Consider the following 22,703-nt stretch of genomic DNA (forward strand, 5'->3'; position numbering starts at 1 on the left):
ACAGCCAATCAGCAGTGCGTATTCAGAGCGCATGTAACAGCCAATCAGCAGTGCGTATTCAGAGCGCATGTAACAGCCAATCAGCAGTGCGTATTCAGAGCGCATGGAGTCAGTGCTCCTTCGATGGAGTGAGCAGAAAGGTGAGCATAAGGCAGCGGACTCTCCCCAAATTATAATAAAGACCTAAGTCAACTATTAGTAACATCACTATGAGCCCGTTGACGTTCTAGAAACATAAGCGGCAGCTCAGCTCACTCGCAGTCCTTGAGGTGAAGGCTAATTAGCTTTTAGCGTAATGTTAGCTCACTGTGCGGTGTGTGTGCGTGCTTGCGTGCGTGCGTCCGTGTGTGTGTGTGTGTGTGTTACGGACAGCAAAGCCCAGTCTGTCTGAGAGAAAGACAAGCATTATTTACCTACAGTTAACAACTAAGTTATATCGCTTTACCTTTTTCTGTGTTGATTGAGCTGTTTTGAAGCAGCAAAAAAGGACATTATGTTAAATGAAGGGTTTCCTGAAGCTGTCTCGATAGTTGATATGATAATGGAACTGCATCATAAAGCCTACATGAACTCCATGGTGTTCAGGGATGAATAGTCTCTCCTATTGCTATTGAACTATTTTTTCAGCTATATATTTTTTCAGTTATAGAAATTTAATTTCAGTAGGCATTTAAAGGCCTACTGAAATGAATTTGTTTTATTTAAACGGGGATAGCAGATCCATTCTATGTCATACTTGATCATTTCGCGATATTGCCATATTTTTGCTGAAAGGATTTAGTATAGAACAGCGACGATAAAGTTCGCAACTTTTGGTCTCTGATAAAAAAAGCCTTTCCCCTACCGGAAGTAGCGTGATGTCACCGGAGGAAGGGCTGCTCACATTTTCCTATTGTTTTCAAAGCAGCGAGAGAGATTCGGACAGAGAAAGCGACGATTACCCCATTAATTTGAGCGAGGATGAAAGATTCGTGGATGAGGAACGTGAAAGTGAAGGACTAGCGTGCAGTGCAGGACGTATGTTTTTTCGCTCTGACCGTAACTTGGGTACAAGGGTTCATTGGATTCCACACTCTCTCCTTTTTCTATTGTGGATCACGGATTTGTATATTAAACCACCTCGGATACTATATCCTCTTGAAAATGAGAGTCGAGAACGCAAAATGGACATTCACAGTGACTTTTATCTCCACGACAATACATCGGTGAAGCACTTTAGCTACTGAGCTAATGTGATAGCATCGGGCTTAACTGCATATAGAAACAAAACAAATAAGCCCCTGACTGGAAGGATAGACAGAAGATCAACAATACTACCAAACTCTGGACATGTAACTACACGGTTAATGCTTTCCAGCTTGGCGAAGCTTAGCAATGCTGTTGCTAACGACGCCATTGAAGCTAACTTAGCTACGGAACCTCAACAGAGCTATGCTAAAAACATTAGCTCTGCACCTACGCCAGCTCTCATCTGCTCATCACGACCCGTGCTCACCTGCGTTCCAGCGATCGACGGTACGATGAAGAACTTCACCCGATCACCAATGCGGTCGGCGGCCTGGAGACGGAGGAAGTCAAGGTGAGGTTGGCTCATCTCAAAGTCCTCCTGGTTGTGTTGCTGTAGTCTGCCGCTAATACACCGATCCCACCTACAACTTTCTTCTTTGCAGTCTCCATTGTTCATTAAACAAATTGCAAAAGATTCACCAACACAGATGTCCAGAATACTGTGGAATTTTGAGATGAAAACAGAGCTTTTTGTATTGGATTCAATGGGCTCCAAATACTTCCGCTTCAACCGTTGATGTCACGCGCAAACGTCATCATATCGAAACGTTTTCAGCCGGAAGTTTGCCGGGAAATTTAAAATTGCACTTTATAAGTTAACCCGGCCGTATAGGCATGTGTTGCAATGTTAAGATTTCATCATTGATATATAAACTATCAGACTGCGTAGTCGGTAGTAGTGGGTTTCAGTAGGCCTTTAATTATTAGTAATGTAGCAGCCTAGTTTTGAATGGCAGGGTCCCTGCTATCACATGTTGATAAAAATATAACATTTACATAATAAAAATCAACTACAGGCTTCCCAAATGCTGTAATAAATTAAGCATGATGAGTTGAGCATATGTCAGCATGTGGCCCCACTTTTAACTCTTTTTTTCAAACGCTTTTTGCAAACGCTTACTTACAGTAAGTCATTAATTTGACTTTGTAAGTCATTATTTTAGTATCTCAGGTAACTAGGACTGTTTTGTTTTTACTTTACGGAAAAAATATTGAGATATATATCGTATATCGCCATTCAGCAAATGGTGCGGAAAACACAACCAAAAGTTGTAGGCTTCTTCACGCGACGAATCCGGCCTATTTCACCACAGTCTGTAGTCTATTGCCCCCCCAGGTTGTGGTGGCAGCGACGAGGTGGAGACGTGATGGCGACAGGCCGAGTTACAACGATCCTTACACCCACCAACCCCCTTCCTCGGTCCCCTCCCCCTGGAGACAAATAACAAATTTTCTGGGGGAAACACTGCACCAGCTGACATCAAAATAATGCACAGATGTGTTTTCATGCACTACAATCCGAATGGCTTTCAGCATAACCGCCCGTCTCGAACCGAACGTGTGTGATCGTGTCACAATATTCCGAATGGCTTTTAATCCAATTAAATATGTCCATGCTTACATAACTTATGTGTTAATAACAAAAATTATTGTGTTTAGAAAAATAAATACTAACCAAATATACTGCATGGGAAGGGACTCATAAATAACTGTCAAAAAATAAATTTATTAGTGCTAGAATAAATGTATTAGTGCTAGAATAAATAAACTCAAATAATAATAATAATAATAAATGTTTCTTAACTAAACTGTCAATAAAATTAAAGTACAAATGAAAAAACAGCTTCACCACTTTATTCTTAGTGTTGGCGCTTAAAAATACTTCTTTAGGGACTTTATCTCCAGACTTCTTCTGTTTGTTTGATATTGTCATTACTGCCACAAATGGTAGAAAAGTGTATTACAACTGAGTGCCGCAGAGGCCCATATGGACCCCAGCTGAGAAAACAGATTGTTATCTTGTGGCCCAACAATGGGAATTAAGAAACACTACAGTGACATGTAGTGAAGTTTGACATTGGGGAGGCACTGACCCACAAGTCAGATTTACAAACATACAGTATGATGCTAAATCACTGACTCACAAGTCAGATTTACAAACATGACATCCATCCATCCATCCATCTTCTTCCGCTTATCCGAGGTCGGGTCGCGGGGGAAGCAGCCTAAGCAGGGAAGCCCAGACTTCCCTCTCCCCAGCCACTTCGTCCAGCTCTTCCCGGGGGATCCAGAGGCGTTCCCAGGCCAGCCGGGAGACATAGTCTTCCCAACGTGTCCTGGGTCTTCCCCGTGGCCTCCTACCGGTCGGACGTGCCCTAAACACCTCCCTAGGGAGGCGTTCGGGTGGCATCCTGACCAGATGCCCGAACCACCTCATCTGGCTCCTCTCGATGTGGAGGAGCAGCGGCTTTACTTTGAGCCCCTCCCGGATGGCAGAGCTTCTCACCCTATCTCTAAGGGAGAGCCCCGCCACCCGGCGGAGGAAACTAATTTCGGCCAATTGTACCCGTGATCTTGTCCTTTCGGTCATAACCCAAAGCTCATGACCATAGGTGAGGATGGGAACGTAGATCGACCGGTAAATTGAGAGCTTTGCCTTCCGGCTCAGCTCCTTCTTCACCACAACGGATTGATACAGCGTCCGCATTACTGAAGACGCCGCACTGATCCGCCTGTCGATCTCACGATCCACTCTTCCCTCACTCGTGAACAAGACTCCGAGGTACTTGAACTCCTCCACTTGAGGCAGGGTCTCCTCCGCAACCCGGAGATTGCACTCCACCCTTTACCGGGCGAGAACCATGGACTCGGACTTGGAGGTGCTGATTCTCATCCCAGTCGCTTCACACTCAGCTGCGAACCGATCCAGTGAGAGCTGAAGATCCTGGCCAGATGAAGCCATCAGGACCACATCATCTGCAAAAAGCAGAGACCTAATCCTGCAGCCACCAAACCAGATCCCCTCAACGCCCTGACTGCGCCTAGAAATTCTGTCCATAAAAGTTATGAACAGAATCGGTGACAAAGGGCAGCCTTGGCGGAGTCCAACCCTCACTGGAAACGTGTCCGACTTACTGCCGGCAATGCGGGCCAAGCTCTGACACTGATCATACAGGGAGCGGACCGCCACAATCAGACAGTCCGATACCCCATACTCTCTGAGCACTCCCCACAGGATTTCCCGAGGGACACGGTCGAATGCCTTCTCCAAGTCCACAAAACACATGTAGACTGGTTGGGCAAACTCCCATGCACCCTCAAGGACCCTGCCGAGAGTATAGAGCTGGTCCACAGTTCCACGACCAGGACGAAAACCACACTGTTCCTCCTGAATCCAAGGTTCGACTATCCGGCGTAGCCTCCTCTCCAGTACACCTGAATAGACCTTACCAGGAAGGCTGAGGAGTGTGATCCCACGATAGTTGGAACACACCCTCCGGTTCCCCTTCTTAAAGAGAGGAACCACCACCCCAGTCTGCCAATCCAGAGGTACCGCCCCCGATGTCCACGTGATGCTGCAGAGTCTTGTCAACCAAGACAGCCCCACATCATCCAGAGCCTTAAGGAACTCCGGGCGGATCTCATCCACCCCCGGGGCCTTGCCACCAAGGAGCTTTTTAACTACCTCAGCAACCTCAGCCCCAGAAGTAGGAGAGCCCACCACAGATTCCCCAGGCACTGCTTCCTCATAGGAAGATGTGTTGGTGGGATTGAGGAGGTCTTCGAAGTATTCCCTCCACCGATCCACAACATCCGCAGTCGAGGTCAGCAGAACACCATCCTCACCATACACGGTGTTGATAGTGCACTGCTTCCCCTTCCTGAGGCGGCGGATGGTGGTCCAGAATCGCTTCGAAGACGTTTGGAAGTCCATGGCTTCCCCAAACTCCTCCTATGTCCGAGTTTTTGCCTCCGCGACCGCTGAACCCGCACACCGCTTGGCCTGTCGGTACCTGTCCGCTGCCTCAGGAGTCCTTTGAGCCAAAAGAACCCGATAGGACTCCTTCTTCAGCTTGACGGCATCCCTCACCGCCGGTGTCCACCAACGGGTTCTAAGATTACCGCCACGACAGGCACCAACTACCTCGCGGCCACAGCTCCAATCAGCCGCCTCGTCAATAGAGGCGCGGAACATGGTCCATTCAGACTCAATGTCCAGCACCTCCCTCGTGACATGTTCAAAGGTCTTCCGGAGGTGGGAATTGAAACTCTCTCTGACAGGAGACTCTGACAGACGTTCCCAGCAAACTCTCACAATGTGTTTGGGCCTGCCAGGTCTGTCCGGCATCCTCCCCCACCATCGCAGCCAACTCACCACTAGGTGGTGATCGGTAGAAAGCTCCGCCCCTATCTTCATCCGAGTGTCCAAAACATGAGGCCGAAAATCTGATGACACAACTACAAAGTCGATCATGGAACTGCGGCCTAGGGTGTCCTGGTGCCAAGTGCACATATGGACACCCTTATGTTTGAACATGGTGTTCGTTATGGACAATCTGTGACGGGCACAAAAGTCCAATAACAAAACACCGCTCGGGTTCAGATCCGGGCAGCCATCCTTCCCAATCACGCCTCTCCAGGTTTCACTGTCGCTGCAAACATGAGCGTTGAAGTCCCCCAGTAGAACGAGGGAATCACCCGGGGGAGCACTCTCAAGTACTCCCTCGAGTGAATCCAAAAAGGGTAGGTACTCTGAGCTGCGGTTTGGCGCGTAAGCGCAAACCACAGTCAGGACCCGTTCCCCCACCCGAAGGCGGAGGGTAGTTACCCTCTCGTCCACCGGGTTGAACTCCAACATGCAGGCTCTGAGCTGGGGGACAACAAGAATTGCCACCCCAGCCCGTCGCCTCTCACTGCCGGCAACGCCAGAGTGAAAGAGAGTCCAGCCCCTCTCGAGAGAACTGGTTCCAGAGCCCTTGCTGTGCGTCGAAGTGAGTTCGACTATATCTAGCCGGAACTTCTCCACCTCACGCACTAGCTCAGGCTCCTTCCCCCCCAGCGAGGTGACGTTCCACGTCCCAAGAGCTAGCTTCTGTAGCCAAGGATCGGACCGCCAAGTGCCCTGCCTTCGGCTGCCGCCCAGCTCACATCGCACCCGACCTCTATGACCCCTGCTATGGGTGGTGAGCCCATTGGAGGGGGGACCCACGTTGCCTCTTCGGGCTGTGCCCGGCCGGGCCCCATGGGGACAGGCCCGGCCACCAGGCGCTCGCCATCGTGCCCCACCTCCGGGCCTGGCTCCAGAGGGGGGCCCCAGTGACCCGTGTCCGGGCGAGGGAAATCTGGGTCCTTTGTTTTTATTTTTCATGGAGGTCTTCGAGCTGCTCTTTGTCTGATCCCTCACCTAGGACCAGTTTGTCTTGGGAGACCCTACCAGGGGGCATAAAGCCCCTGGACAACATAGCTCCTAGGATCATTGGGACACGCAAACTCCTCTACCACGATAAGGTGGCAACTCAGAGAGGAGACAAACATGACAGTATGATGCAATGGCATCGGCTCAAAATCACAAAAACACACAGTCCGATGCTAGAATAAAACATTTAAACACACTTAGCACACAATTAACACAGCAACTGCAGAACAGACAACATTTTGACTTGGGGGCCGCATTGGGTTAATACAATGTACTGTATGTATATACAGTCGCGATCAAAAGTTTACATACACTTTTAAAGAATATAATGTCATGGCTGTCTTGAGTTTCCAATACTTTCTACAACTCTTATTTTTTTGTGATAGACTTAGACCAGGGGTCGGCAACCCGCGGCTCCGGAGCCGCATGCGGCTCTTTGACCACTCTGATGCAGCTCAGCTGCATACTTGCAGACCCCCCGATTTTCCCAGGAGTCTTATGAATCTCAGTGCCTCTCCTAGAAAACTCCCAGGGCAAATATAATCCTATTTTCACTCTAATTACTAGATTAAGGGCATGCCCTAATTGCACTGCAGTAATTGTCCTCTATAGCATTTACAAACAGCGTGCCAGCCCGGCCAAATGTTGTATGTAGCTTTTACTTGCACACGCAAAGCATACTTAGTCATCAGCCACACAGCTTACACTGACGGTAGTTGTATAAAACAACTTTAACACTGTTACGTTGCAAATATGCGCCACACTGTGAACCCACACCAAAAAGAATGAAAAACACATTTCTGGAGAACATCCGCACCGTAACACAACATAAACACAACACAACCAATACCCAGAATCCCATGCAGCCCTAACTCTTCCGGTCTAGATTATACACCCCCGCTACCACCAAACCCCCCCACACATCAATCAATCAATCAATCAATGTTTATTTATATAGCCCTAAATCACAAGTGTCTCAAAGGGCTGTACAAGCCACAACGACATCCTCGGTACAGAGCCCACATACGGGCAAGGAAAAACTCACCCCAGTGGGACGTCGGTGAATGACTATGAGAAACCTTGGAGTAGACCACCGCATATGTGGGTAACCCCCCCCCCCCCCCCCCCCCCCCTCTAGGGGAGACCGAAAGCAACGGATGTCGAGTGGGTCTGACATAACATTGTGAAAGTCCAGTCTACAGTGGATCCAACACATCAGCGGGAGTCCAGTCCACAGCGGGGCCAACAGGAAACCATCCCGAGCGGAGACGGGTCAGCAGCGCAGAGATGTCCCCAACCGATGCACAGGCTAGTGGTCCACCCGGGGTCCCGACTCTGGACAGCCAGCACTTCATCCATGGCCACCACATCAACCCTCCACCCCTCCGTGCGTTGGTTGAGCGGAAGAGTTAGGGCTGCATGGGATTCTGGGTATTTGTTGTGTTGTGTTTATGTTGTGTTACAGTGCAGATGTTCTCCAGAAATGTGTTTGACATTCTTTTTTGGTGTGGGTTCAAAGTGTGGCGCATATTTGTAACGTAACAGTGTTAAAGTTGTTTTATACGGCTACCGTCAGTGTAAGCTGTGTGGCTGTTGAACTAGTACGCCTTGCTGTCACTTCCGTGAGCAAGCTGAAGCTGCATTCAACATGTGGTCGAGCAGGTACACTGTTTGAGCAGGCTGTAGAGGGCGCCAAAAGCAGCGCCATCACGCCCTGATATTCGGGAGTCTCCCGTAAATAATGAGAGTGTTGGTAAGTATGACTCTATCAAGTGCCATTCATTCAAAACTCGCTTACTCGCGGGCCGCACTAACATCAAATTTCCATATTAAGTGCGTGTGTCTGAGACCCCTGGTTAACATAGCACAAATCAATTTAAGCTTTGTATGCGGTGTTTTTCATTTTAAATTTAAAATTTTTTTTTGTGGCTCCCATTATTTTCTTTGATTTGTGAAACTTGCCAAAATGGCTCTTTGAGTGGTAAAGGTTGCCGACCCCTGTGCTAGTTCAACCCAGCAACACGGAAAACACCACAATGAACCAGCATAACACCCAAACACTGATAACACAATTTGAGCAAAATAGTCCCTTTTTTTTTTTTTTCTCGAGTCTCTTAATTCAGCCAAACCACAGATGAGGATACCGTATTGCAGCCACAGCTCCGGATGGTTCAGCACACGGCGATATTCTGCTCTTCACAGCCGATCTGTAGCGCCCGTGTGTCGTCCTCAAAAGCAGGAACTGCAGCAATCAGCCCCCATCTGCTCTGTCTCAGGTACTGCAGCAACGGCGATGGTCAGCTTCAGCTGAACAGTCGACGAGTCACGGCACCAATTTTGTAGTGAGTCTCATTCTGCGTTGTGTAGTTTTTTAAAATAAAGGACACTTCGCCATGCCGTCGGTTCAGTATTTATTGGTAACCTGCGTTGGAAACACGAAACACACACACACACAGGTCACAACTTTCGGGCGGAGTGATATCTGCTCCTTCTCATTCAAACGTCCGAAGGAAGAGGAAGTAAAACAATCATTCATTCATATAAAAATAATAATAAATTAAATTACATTAACAAAAACGTTTTATCACAAAATAATAATAATGCACAAATCCACATACCTGCGTTGGAAACACAAAACACACACACACACACAGGTCACAACTTTCGGGCGGAGTGATATCTGCTCCTGTGTGAGGTAAATACCACGTGTAAATACTACCAAACAATTCACACAGTCGACGCTCTACTTCTAAATAAACGAAATTGTGCACAAAAATTACTTTAAACACATCACTTGTACACACAACATTATTGGGTTAACTTTTAAAGTATCTAGAACGTTTAGGAAGAATATTTACAATATGAAGAAACACGGAGCATTGAAGAACTATTACCTTCTCATTCAAACGTCCGAAGGAAGAGGAAGTAAAACAATCGAAAAAACAGCAAACACTTCCTGCACGGGACATCCGGTTCTTCTTCCTGTGAGGAAGTCAAGCAGCCAGTTGCAAAGGGGGGCACTGAAAGTAGAGTGATTGGAGCACATACGTGTTGGTCACAAAAAACATTCATGAAGTTTGGTTCTTTTATGAATGTATTATGGGTCTACTGAAAATGTGACCAAATCTGCTGGGTCAAAAGTATACATACAGCAATGTTAATATTTGTTTACATGTCCCTTGGCAAGTTTCACTGCAATAAGGGGCTTTTGGTAGCCATCCACAAGCTTCTGGTAAGCTTCTGGTTGAATTTTTGACCACTCCTCTTGACAAAATTGGTGCAGATCAGCTGAATTTGTTGGTTTTCTGACATGGACTTGTTTCTTCAGCATTGTCCACACGTTTAAGTCAGGACTTTGGGAAGGCCATTCTAAAACTTTAATTCTAGCCTGATTTAGCCATTCCTTGACCACTTTTGACGTGTGTTTGGGGTCATTGTCCTGTTGGAACACCCAACTGCGCCAAAGACCCAACCTCTGGGCTGATGATTTTAGGTTGTCCTAAAGAATTTGGAGGTAATCCTCCTTTTGTTAGGCCTATTTTAGAGGGCTCTAGCCCCCCTAAAATATTCTTAAGCCCCCCTAAATAATTTGGTGTTATATTTTCTTTTTCTTTTTTTTCTTTTCTGTTTTTTACAAAGACATGCCGACATATTCATTATAAAGTGGCCCGAATTGCTGTATAACTTCAGTGAAGTGCCCCGCGCATATTTCAGCATAATGCCTCTCCTCTGTTTTCATTATAGACAGAGCATGTGAATGCAGCACCCACTTTTCATTGAATATGTACTTCACTGTGCAACCTACTAATACAAGTCTCAATCAATCAATCAATCAATATAATGCACTGTTACTCCGAGGTAATTATGGTTACCGATTGATGTCCAGTAGTCCCCACTGAGAGCAACTACAGCTGTAAAGTTGTCACTTTTACAGTCCTCTCCTTTTCATACAACTCGTGTATTCTTCGTGCGATGGTGCGTCTTGATGTTTTGTTTTTTTGTGCGTTCTCCTTCCTTTTCCGCAGGAGCCAGCAATAGGCGTTAACAAAATAAAAGCATGTACCGTATTTTTCGGAGTATAAGTCGCTCCGGAGTATAAGTCGCTCCGGAGTATAAGTCGCTCCGGAGTATAAGTCGCACGGGCCGAAAATGCATAATAAAGAAGGAAAAAAACATATATAAGTTGCACTGGAGTATAAGTCGTATTTTTTTGGGAAATTTATTTGATAAAACCCAACACCAAGAATAGACATTTGAAAGGCAATTTCAAATAAATAAAGAATAGTGAACAACAGGCTGAATAAGTGTACGTTATATGACGCATAAATAACCAACTGAGAACGTGCCTGGTATGTTAACGTAACATATTATGGTAAGAGTCATTCAAATAACTAACCTATAGAACATGCTATACGTTTACCAAAAAATATGTCACTCCTAATCGCTAAATCCGATGAAATCTTATACGTCTAGTCTTTTACGTGAATGAGCTAAATAATATTATTTGATATTTTACGGTAATGTGTTAATAATTTTACACATAAGTCGCTCCTGAGTATAAGTCGCACCCCCGGCCAAACTATGAAAAAAACTGCGACTTATAGTCCGAAAAATACGGTAAACAACATACGCAAATGCGCGATAAAATAATTGTTGGCGTTAATAGATTGATGGGTTAACTCGAAATTAACGCATTAACTTGCCCACCCCTAATATATATATATATACACTACCGTTCAAAAGTTTGGGGTCACCCAAACAATTTTGTGGAATAGCCTTAATTTCTAAGAACAAGAATAGACTGTCGAGTTTCAGATGAAAGTTCTCTTTTTCTGGCCATTTTGAGCGTTTAATTGACCCCACAAATGTGATGCTCCAGAAACTCAATCTGCTCAAAGGAAGGTCAGTTTTGTAGCTTCTGTAACGAGCTAAACTGTTTTCAGATGTGTGAACATGATTGCACAAGGGTTTTCTAATCATCAATTAGCCTTCTGAGCCAATGAGCAAACACATTGTACCATTAGAACACTGGAGTGATAGTTGCTGGAAATGGGCCTCTATACACCTATGTAGATATTGCACCAAAAACCAGACATTTGCAGCTAGAATAGTCATTTACCACATTAGCAATGTATAGAGTGTATTTATTTAAAGTTAAGACTAGTTTAAAGTTATCTTCATTGAAAAGTACAGTGCTTTTCCTTCAAAAATAAGGACATTTCAATGTGACCCCAAACTTTTGAACGATAGTGTATATATTTCTTGTGGACTAATTGACTGAAATAGTGCACACTTGCTGCGTGCTTGCCCGACACTGCGGCACGAGCGCAATGATGTCACGTTATCGATAGGAAAATGCATTTTTAGACAATATGATATGCCTGAGCGGCTAGGAGACACCGAGAGTAACAAGCGGTGGAAAATGGATAAGAAGGGACAGATTTTTAAAAATAATAATAAATAATCCGGCCTGCGGGTCGTAGTTTGGGGACCCCTGCACTAGACAGTATATCTTACCTTTACTTGTAAATGAAGTTCATTCGCCTTCCCTTCTGGATGAAGATCTCTATGACTTTGTTGTAGAAGTCCTCATTGTTCTCTTTTTCTTTGAGTTTTAAAGGCCTACTGAAATGAAATTTTTTTATTTATTTATATGTGGGCTCTGTACCGAGGATGTCGTTGTGGCTTGTACAGCCCTTTGAGACACTTGTGATTTAGGGCTATATAAATAAACATTGATTGATTGATTGATATTTAAACGGGGATAGCAGATCCATTCTATGTGTCAGACTTGATCATTTCGCGATATTGCCATATTTTTGCTGAAAGGATTTAGTAGAGAACAACGACGATAAAGTTCGCAACTTTTGGTCGCTGATAAAAAAAAGCCTTGCCTATCCCGGAAATAGCGTGATGTCACAGGAGGTAGGATTCCTCACAATTCCCCGTTGTTTACAATGGAGCGAGAGAGATTCGGACCGAGAAAGCGACGATTACCCCATTAATTTGAGCGAGGATGAAAGATTCGTAGATGAGGAACGTTAGAGTGAAGAACTAGAGAGGCAGTGCAGGGTGTATCTTTTTTCGCTCTGACCGTAACTTAGGTACAAGGTCTCATTGGATTCCACACACTCTCCTTTTTCTATTGTGGATCACGGATTTGTATTTTAAACCACCTCGGATACTATATCCTCTTGAAAATGAGAGTCGAGAACGCGAAATGGACATTCACAGTGACTTTTATCTCCACGACAATACATCAGCGAAGCTCTTTAGCTACTGAGCTAACGTGATAGCATCTGGCTCAAAATGCAGATAGAAACAAAATAAATAAATCCCTGACTGGAAGGATAGACAGAAGATCAACAATACTATTAAACCATGGACATGTAACTACACGGTTAATAATTCTCAGCCTGGCAAAGCTTAACAATGCTGTTGCTAACGACGCTGAAGCTAACTTAGCAACTTAACAACCGGACCTCACAGAGCTATGATAAAAACATTAGCGCTCCACCTACGCCAGCCAGCCCTCATCTGCTCATCAACACCCGTGCTCACCTGCGTTCCAGCGATCGACGGCGCGACGAAGGACTCCACCCGATCACAGATGCGGTTGGTGGCTAGCATCGGCTGGCGCGTCTGCTATCCAAGTAAGTACTCCTTGTTGTGTTGCTACAGCCAGCCGCTAATACACCGATCCCACCTACAACTTTCTTCTTTGCAATCTCCATTGTTCATTAAACAAATTGCAAAAGATTCACCAACACAGATGTCCAAAATACTGTGGAATTTTGCGATGAAAACAGAGCAGTTTGTATGGTGACACATTGGGTACGAATACTTCCGTTTCCGTCGTGACGTCACGCGCATACGCATCATACATAGACGTTTCCAACCGGAAGTTTAGCGGGAAATTTAAAATTGCACTTTAGAAGTTAACCCGGCCGTATTGGCATGTGTTGCAATGTTAAGATTTCATCATTGATATATAAACCATCAGACTGCGTGGTCGGTAGTAGTGGGTTTCAGTAGGCCTTTAAATGTCTCTCTTTCTCAATTGAGATAATTGCCACGAAATGAAAGCTCCTGTTTCCCCAGAAAGCAAGTGGCGTGTATCAGGTATTCTAATATCTCACGATGTTCCTTTACATTGGCATTGTGGATGCTGATATTGAGAGTCCGTTGTTCATTTAGAGCCAGATCAATACGTGATATTCCAACATTTTTAAAGAAACCTGACCTTATATGTGGGCAGATGAGCAGATACATATACATACACATACACACACACATATACATATATATATATATATATATATATATATATACATATACATATACACATTTTATATACATATATGCACATTTTATATATATATATATATATATATATATATATATATATATATATATATATATATATATATATATATATATATATATATATATATATATATATATATATATATATATATATATATATATATATATATATGGGCAGCACGGTGGAAGAGGGGTTAGTGCGTCTGCCTCACAATACGAAGGTCCTGAGTAGTCGTGAGTTCAATCCCGGCCTCTGGATCTTTCTGTGTGGAGTTTGCATGTTCTCCCCGTGACTGCGTGGGTTCCCTCCGGGTACTCCGGCTTTCTCCCACCTCCAAAGACATGCACCTGGGGATAGGTGGATTGGCAACACTAAATTGGCCCTACTGTGTGATTGTGAATGTTGTCTGTCTATCTGTGTTGGCCCTGCGATGAGATGGCGACTTGTCCAGGGTGTACCCCGCCTTCCGCCCGATTGTACTTGAGATAAGCTCCAGCGCCCCCCGCTACCCCGAAGGGAATAAGCGGTAGAAAATGGATGGATGGGATATATATATATATATATATATATATATATATATATATATATATATATATATATATATACAAAAATATATTTTTTTTTTTCAAAAATGAGTTTTTATTCAAGGAAATCTACGGTAAGAGATGTAAGATAACATTTGGATCTGAATACATTTAAAGGCTAGAGTATACAAATGACTTTTAAGATGGGACTTAAATGCTTTCACTGAGGTAGCATCTCTAACTGTTACTGGTAAGGCATTCCAGAGTACTGCAACCTGAATAGAAAACGCTCTATAGCCCGCAGACTTTTTTGGGCTTTGGGAATCACTAATAAGCCGGAGTTCTTCTGGCCTGGACATATGGTACAATACAATCAGCAAGATAGGATGGAGCTGGACTGTTTAGTATTTTATACGTAAGTAGTAAAACCTTAAAGTCTTAAGTGCACAGTAGGCCAGTGCCGGTGAGCCAGTATAGGTGTAATATGATCAAACTTTCTTGTTCTTGTCAAAAGTCTAGCAGCCACATTTTGTACCAACTGTAATCTTTTAATGCTAGACATAGGGAGACCCGAAAATAATATGTTACAGTAATCGAGATGAGACGTAACTGTCAGGCTTGTCCCTGACAGTTTGGTTATGTTTTAGTTTTTCCTCTGTGTTTGTCTTTGTTTCCTGTCAGCGCTCTTATTTTGGTTGTTTCCTGTTTTCTCCCTGAGTGCTGTTTTCCCTCAACTGTGGCTGATTGGCACCTGGCCACACCTGGTGTCAATCAGCCAGCTGCTATTTAAACCTGCCTTGCCATCCAGTCTGTGCTGGAGTGTTGTCGATGTCATTAATACTTGTCGCTGATACTTGTCGATGTCTCTACTACCTGTCGAGCTACTACTTGTCGTCGTAGCGGTAAGCTGTTCCTGATAGCTATTTGTAGTTTGCTGTCTCCTAGCTTCTTGTTTTCCTGTTAGCCAGATCCTGTTAGCCGTTAGCTATTTCCAGTTTTAGTGTTTGCTGGTTCCTGTTTTCATTTTGCCTGTTCCTAGTTCCTGGTTTGTGTTTTTGCTTTATTGTGAACATTAATGTTTTCCTGCACCAAGCCTGCCTTCTCTGCATCTTGGGGTTCGTCACCAACATTCTGTGACAGAATACTCCAGCCTAACACGAACCCCGCAGATATTTCGATGGCGGAGAGGCTTGACAGGATTCTGGTGATGATGGCTAAATTAAAGAATAGTCCGGCCTCATTCCAAGCCCTCTCTCACCCACCCCTGTCGTCTGTGGGCCTATCTGGTGACGTCTGGGATCCGTCCCTTGATGGGGGGGCTATGAGTAGCTGTGCAGCTGGGGAGGCACAGCTACTTCCCACCCCAGTGGGTCTGCAACAGACGGCGCCATCCTCTTCGGTGGGCCAGCAGACGCCACCATGCACTCCGGTGGACCAGCAGACGCCACCATGCACTCCGGTGGGCCAGCAGACGCCGCCACCATGCAGTCCGGTGGGCCAGCAGACGCCGCCACCATGCAGTCCGGTGGGCCAGCAGACGCCGCCACCATGCAGTACGGTGGGCCAGCAGACGCCCCCACCATGCAGTCCGGTGGGCCAGCAGCAGAGGGCACCACCATCCACTCCGGTGGGCCAGCAGCAGAGGGCGCCACCATGCACTCCGGTGGGCCAGCAGCAGAGGGCGCCACCATGCACTCCGGTGGGCCAGCAGCAGAGGGCGCCACCATGCAGTCCGGTGGGCCAGCAGCAGAGGGCGCCACCATGCACTCCGGTGGGCCAGCAGCAGAGGGCGCCACCATCCTCTCCGGTGGGCCAGCAGCAGAGGGCGCCACCATCCTCTCCGGTGGGCCAGCAGCAGAGGGGGGGACGCTAAAGGCAGTGCCATCATGGCACGCCGTCAATATTGTTGCCCGGGTGAAAATCGGGAGAATGGATGCCTTGGGAAATTTTCGGGAGGGGCACTGAAATTCAGGAGTCTCCCGGAAAGATCGGGAGGGTTGGCAAGTATGGTATTTCCTGTCAGCGCTCTTATTTTGGTTCTTTTTCCTGCACGTCTCCCTGAGCGCTTGTTTCCCTCGCCTGTACCTGATTGGCAGTCTGGCACACCTGTCAGCCTCCAGTCAGGGCTGGAGTATTGATAGCTGGAGTATAAAAACACGCACACAGTCATCTGCAAAGGAGAAGCCAGAGCTCGAGAACACTCTTATGTTGTTAAAGTCTATGATTGGGAATACTTGGCCTTTGTGGTGAAATACGTGAAAAGACAAAGTGGATAATACGAAAGCTGTGTGCGTTCAGTCGAGATGACGAACAGGGCTACGAGTTCTAAACTATCAATGCCGGACTTCAGCCAATAACGTACATTTATTTACTGACATTTTTTTTATAATTCATCATGTTCAAACAATTACTTTTGCACTTTCCTAAAAAGAAACACTGTAAACCAGGCTTGTCCAAAGCCATTTTTCACCCACAACTTATTTTTTTTATATCATTAATGTTTAATGAATTCATTACTAATAACATACTGTATATAATTAGATTTTCACTCATTTTCTTTGTCACTCATAACACGTAGCATGTATATTCACATGCATTGGAATGCTTTTAGCGTCCAAAATGCACAAAATGTTTTAAATTTAATTTTTTTGGACTCGAGAATGTTTTTTATTGAAGAATTACCTGCAAGCGGTTTACCCTTTCAATCATTAAAGCTGTTCACACAAAAGTTAAGCTGTTTTACATCTAATAAAGTGAACTGTGACCTTAAAAGCAAGGTATGTACTCAATCAACAATATGATGGTCAGTAATAGTAATAATAATTATCAATCATTGAATGTATTTTGTTAAGTAGGTGAAGCTCACTTTTCAAAGTTCACCCATTTAACTCCCTACATGGTTGCCATCATGTGACGCACACACATGCACAGATGCAGCATAAAAGGTGGCCTCTCAGCTCATGGAGTCATAAGAAGGGAGCGAGACTCAGATGAGTTGGATGGCTTCCCTTTTTATTGTCTTCACTAGACATTTAGTCTCCTTCGAGTTTTCAACTTCCATCATATAAGAGCTACTTTGACAGATACCAAGGAGAGGTGAGCTATTTGTGTTGTATTAGTATGACTGGTAACATTTCAATTGTGCTTAATTTACCAAGCATATCTCCACTCAAACAGTGTGATTATTGTATTTATGATATTTTGTGTTGCGGTGAAATAGAAGCATTATGTCGAAATTGAACAGTTATACTCAAAGTTGAAGCAAATACCTCTGCTCTAGATGGTATGAAGATGGAGCACTGATGTTCTTCTCTTCTCTTCCTGCCTCTGCTGTGTTGTGACACACTTGCTACTAATTGTAAGTGTAGGACATACACATTTATATTGCAGTAACTATTTAGTATTCTCTTTGCTTGTCTTGTTCAATTTTACTGTGCTTGCTTTTGATGGACATTTTACCTTCTTCAATTTGTTTGCCTTTTGCCTCATGCATGTCTGCTGTGTGACTCACAAGCTAACGTAGTAAAAGGTGTCTAACACCACTTATGGTTTTAAGTGAGGCTGCAGTTATTGATTATTTTGGTAATCGTGGAATCTATCAATTAATTTGTTTAAACAATAGCGTAACTGAATACTGCCTCAATGCTTCTTTTAGGGAAAATAGTTTAAATAAACAAGGATTATTCGAATTACCTTTTTTCTTTTAAATGCACAGAAAATTTAAATTGCACTTTAAACCCTCGTGCAAGTTTAAGATTGACTATACAAGGCACCCGCTCATGAAAGTGTCATAAGTCAGCAATACATTAACAATTGAACGCTCTATTTATTGATATAGCCTTTTTTTTTTTTTTTGGCTTTTTGTCAAAAATATCAAGTATATATACACACATATATACATACATATATACACACTATATATATATATATATATATATATATATATATATATATATATATATATATATATATATATATATATATATATATATATATATATATACACACACAAATATGTATGTGTGTATATCCTGTCCAACCACATGGGCAAATGATATTGTTGATCAAGATGCCCAAACCTACTGTAAAGATTTAACTGATTTGACTGTTGTTGTTTTTTTTACAAATGGAGAATGCAAAATATGCAATATTTATAAAAATAAGTTGGAGTGTGATATTTGAGGCTGGGTAATTACAGCCTCGAATAGGTCAATAACTCATGACAACACTGATTTTGATACAGAAGACACAGACAAAAGATTTTTACAGTGCCTACTGAGCTAAAATGAGAGAGGAATTAGGTCTTTTGTAAACATCTGCCGTGTTATATACTTAACATGGGATCAAAATACAAAATGTAGATGCTAACATGTTCTCCCATCTATTTGAATAAAACATATGTTATGCAAGTCAAACATATAAGATGGCGTTAGCTGCTAAAATAGACTTTGACCTTGTTCTTGCAATTATAATAATAATAATGCAAGATTCTTTCTGGTAATGTGATGCATCATTAGTTTAGTGCTTTAGTGAAACTTCAGCTTCATTTGACAGTGCAAACATTTCACCACAATGTCTGTCTTTTTCAATTTTAAATGAGCGCAAAAGTTTGGACAACTTCTCTCGTTTTCTTTGGGTCCATTCCTCTCTTTCCCCCTCGTTGACAATGTAAGCGTATTTTAGTTTCCGAGCACTGCACACGATCTGGATTTTATGCATTTGAATTAGTAAACTCAGTGTTCCGAATAATAGCGTTATATGATATTAAATGATATCTCAAATAAATACTTCAAATACCTCAGCTTTCTTTGGACATTCCTTTAGTAAACATGAAACTTTTCTAAAAAACTCAGCACAGTGGATCTTATAACAAGTAGCACAACTTCTACATCTATTCCCCACACAGTGCACAGTGAGGCACAGCAAGCGTGTTTTGCATCAAACGTCTATTCGGGGTGCAACGGTACAGGTAACCTACAGTACAGAACGGTACGCTACGGTCCGGACCTTGGTTTTTTGGGCGCAATTTTGGTTCATTGTCTGTACATTTTTTGTGTTTAAAAAGAGAAAACTTTTTTCCTCTCAAATTTCTCTTTTTTTTGCTTCTCAGCAAAAACTGCAGACATTTATTTAAAGTTAACAGTTACTAAACAACACTTTCAAATGGTAAATTAACTTTACAGAGAAGCAAGACTATACTGCTAAAAGAAAAGAGAGTGTGAGCAAGACAAAGAAAACTTCAAAAACAGGAATATTTTGGTCAAACCTTGGTAAAGACATCAATACAACATCAATCACAAAAGAAACCCATAGGGAGAGTAATCTTTGCCCAAAAGACAAATACAATATAAATAAGTGATCTCTGCTATCACAACAGTCTTTGTCTTATGTTCCTGGGATTTGTGGGTATAAAAGTGTCCTTTCTTTTGAACATAAAACAGGCCCAGGCAGTTAAGGCAAAGCAATACAACGTAAGGTACGTAAGAAGCACTTAGACTAAAATGGTTGTTAGACAAGAAATTACTAAAATATTTATTTTGCCACAACAAGTTAAGTCATGTTTAGTATGAAGAAATACATGTGACTTCTTATTGGACTACGTGTATAACCCAGCTGGTTCGACTTCTGTGCCTTTTTACAGCATGCCGCACAAGGACTCGAACCCTGGTTGTTCGTAATGAGAGGCGAGTGTGCTGACCACTGGACTAAAACACAGAGCTGGTAGCCCAGCACTATTCTTCAAGTTGTCGGTGAGTGAGGTGTACCCACGTATTTGCCTGGCCACCGTTACACTCACCCCCCTAAACCTCACGCTCATACAGGTCACAACACCATTATAGCGGCTCTGCATTGTGTTCTGATCTTCCCTTACTGCGAAATCACGTCAACCGATTGAGAGGTAAGTGTGCTAGCCTCTAGGCTAAAAGCCCAAGCTGGCAGCCCAGCAGCCAGTACTACTCTTGAAATTGTCGGGGAGTGAGGTTTACCAACGTACATCTGGTGCAGTCGCACTAGCTGGCCCCCGTTACCCGTGTTCAGTTAAAAAACAACAACAATGATGTGTGCACTTCATTTTCTTTCTGAGTCAAAGTCATGTGGTTTTGCTGCACTGTAAAGAGGATGACTATAGAGATTAATTTATTTATTTATTATGAAAGCGTTTTTCTTTACACTGAATGTATGGACAGTAACTGAATTTTTTGCGTTTGAATTTTGTGAACAGAAGTTTTTTGCATCAATTTGATAAAAATAAAAAAATTGTTAGCAAAATGCATGTTTCAAAAATCAGTTACAAAATTTAAGGTTTAAAAATTCAGTGTTTAAAAATTCAGTGTAAAAAAAAAAATCTACATAAAAAATTCAGAGCTGAAAAATTCAGTGTCGCAAAATTTGCTGCTTCATAAAACAAGACTCCATTCATCCATTTTCTACTGTTTGTCCCGCTCTGGGTTGACTCAGTTCTGGTAAATTAAGACAGAAGCAATCCATCCTGTCTCAGAAGCAGCCAATCAGGTCTCAAGTTTGAGGTCACGTGACACGGGTCTTGCAAAACAGCATAAAAAAGGGAGTTAGGGCTACTTGGGCATAATACAACATTATTAACATTTCAATGCGACCCGCTGGATATTTAGAAATGATTGCAATGGTTAGAATCTGCACTTTTAAGTGACATACAGGTTACTACGGTGACCATAGGAAGTGCTGCTTCATGCAGACGAGGCACAGGACAGAGTGGGCTGGGCAGCAACCAGCCTGAGACCTCGCAAACGCAAGTGTCAGACGGAGGCAGATTTCTACAGCAAAGTTCTGCAGAAAAGTGATATATCAAATAAGTGGATGAATTTTCCCATTTTGCCTATATTTTTTGCTGTTTGTTGCATCTTTGTTGCTCTTGCTCGATAATAAAAGATGTCGCTCAAGGAGTGGTCTAGGAAGTAACGGAGCAACGTTCATATATTTTGAATATTCAGTGTTTTATTGTTCATAGTTAATATTGTAAATCCCACATTCTGAATTTTTATGTACATTCTGAGTGTTTTATTCAGTAAAAAAAAAACAAAGCAGACCATCTCTAAAACTAAATAAACTTTAGATTTTCAACTGAATTATATCAGAAATCAGAATCAGAAATACTTTATTAATCCCTGAGGGGAAATTAAAATTTTCAACACAATCCCATCAGCATTAATCCCAATATGACAGTCAGAATCTACATAAAAATATAGAGTTTGGGATTTACAATAAAACACCGAATATTGAGAATATATGAACGTTGCTCCTCTACTGAAGACCACCTCCCTGATCGACATTTTATAATCGAGCAATAACAACAAATATGCAATGAACACGGGAAAAATTAAACACCTAGGGTAAAAAAAACATCCACATGTTCGTAAAAATATCACTGTTCTGCAGAACTTTGTTGTAAAAATCTGGCTCCGTCTAACACTCGCTATCAGGCTTTTGTGACCCACCCAATCTTCCCCACACAGCTTCCCATGTCAATCAAAAGTGCAGATTCTAACTATTGGAATAATTTCTATAGTTAGAAAATATCCAGCGGGCTGCATTGAAATGTTGATTATGTTGTGTTATGCCCAGGTAGCCCAGTTAACTGCCTTTTTTATACTGTTTTGCAATACCTGTGTCACGTGACTTTAAACTTGACACCTCATTGGCTGGTTCTGGGACAGGATCGATTGCTTTAGTATTAATTTACCGGGAGTGAGTTTTGCTTTTTAAAACAGCAAATTTTACGACCTAGAATTTTTTTACACTGAATTTTTAAACACACACATTCTGCTAACAATTTTTTGTCAACGAAATTGTCAGCATAATCTGATGTAAAAAAAAAATTCAGTTCATAAAATTCAAACACAAAAAATTCAGTTACATAAATTCAGAGTCAAAAAAACCTTTCTTAATAAAGACACATTAATTAAGCTCCATAGATCACAAGGACCAGCACATCAGTGACTACATTTCCACTCACTAAATTTGTCTGATTTCTCAAATATTTCGGCTCAAAATAAGCATTTTACAACCCATGCAAAACACCTAATCTGATCGTGTTTGGCTTATTAAAAGTCAGATCTAACTCCTAGATTATGCGATTGAAAACCAGATTTCACGAGTGAGTGTGCCACCAGAGCGGCACTTTTGTGCCTCTGCGCCAGTCTTAACGCGTGGGGTACAACCGGAATCAAATCCCATTTAATAAAAATATAGGCAACCACTGGAAATGAAGTTGCTTCACAAATGAAAAGAACAGAACAATTTGAAGTGCATCGATAGGAGATGCCAATATTACAGCGAACATCAGGTACAACAAGAACTGGGCTGTTGACTCATCCAGGTCTGCGATCTT

General features: G+C 43.0%; 1 long non-coding RNA gene across 1 annotated transcript in view; it reads right to left on the reverse strand.

The window, feature by feature from the left end:
- The window catches only part of LOC133647509 (uncharacterized), a 59,563-nt gene that overhangs the window by 28,990 nt on the left and 7,870 nt on the right, over window positions 1–22,703 (reverse strand). The gene's annotated exons all lie outside the window — the stretch shown is intronic.

Source organism: Entelurus aequoreus, linkage group LG01 (genome assembly GCF_033978785.1).
Source record: "Entelurus aequoreus isolate RoL-2023_Sb linkage group LG01, RoL_Eaeq_v1.1, whole genome shotgun sequence".
Taxonomy (NCBI): Eukaryota; Metazoa; Chordata; class Actinopteri; order Syngnathiformes; family Syngnathidae; genus Entelurus; species Entelurus aequoreus.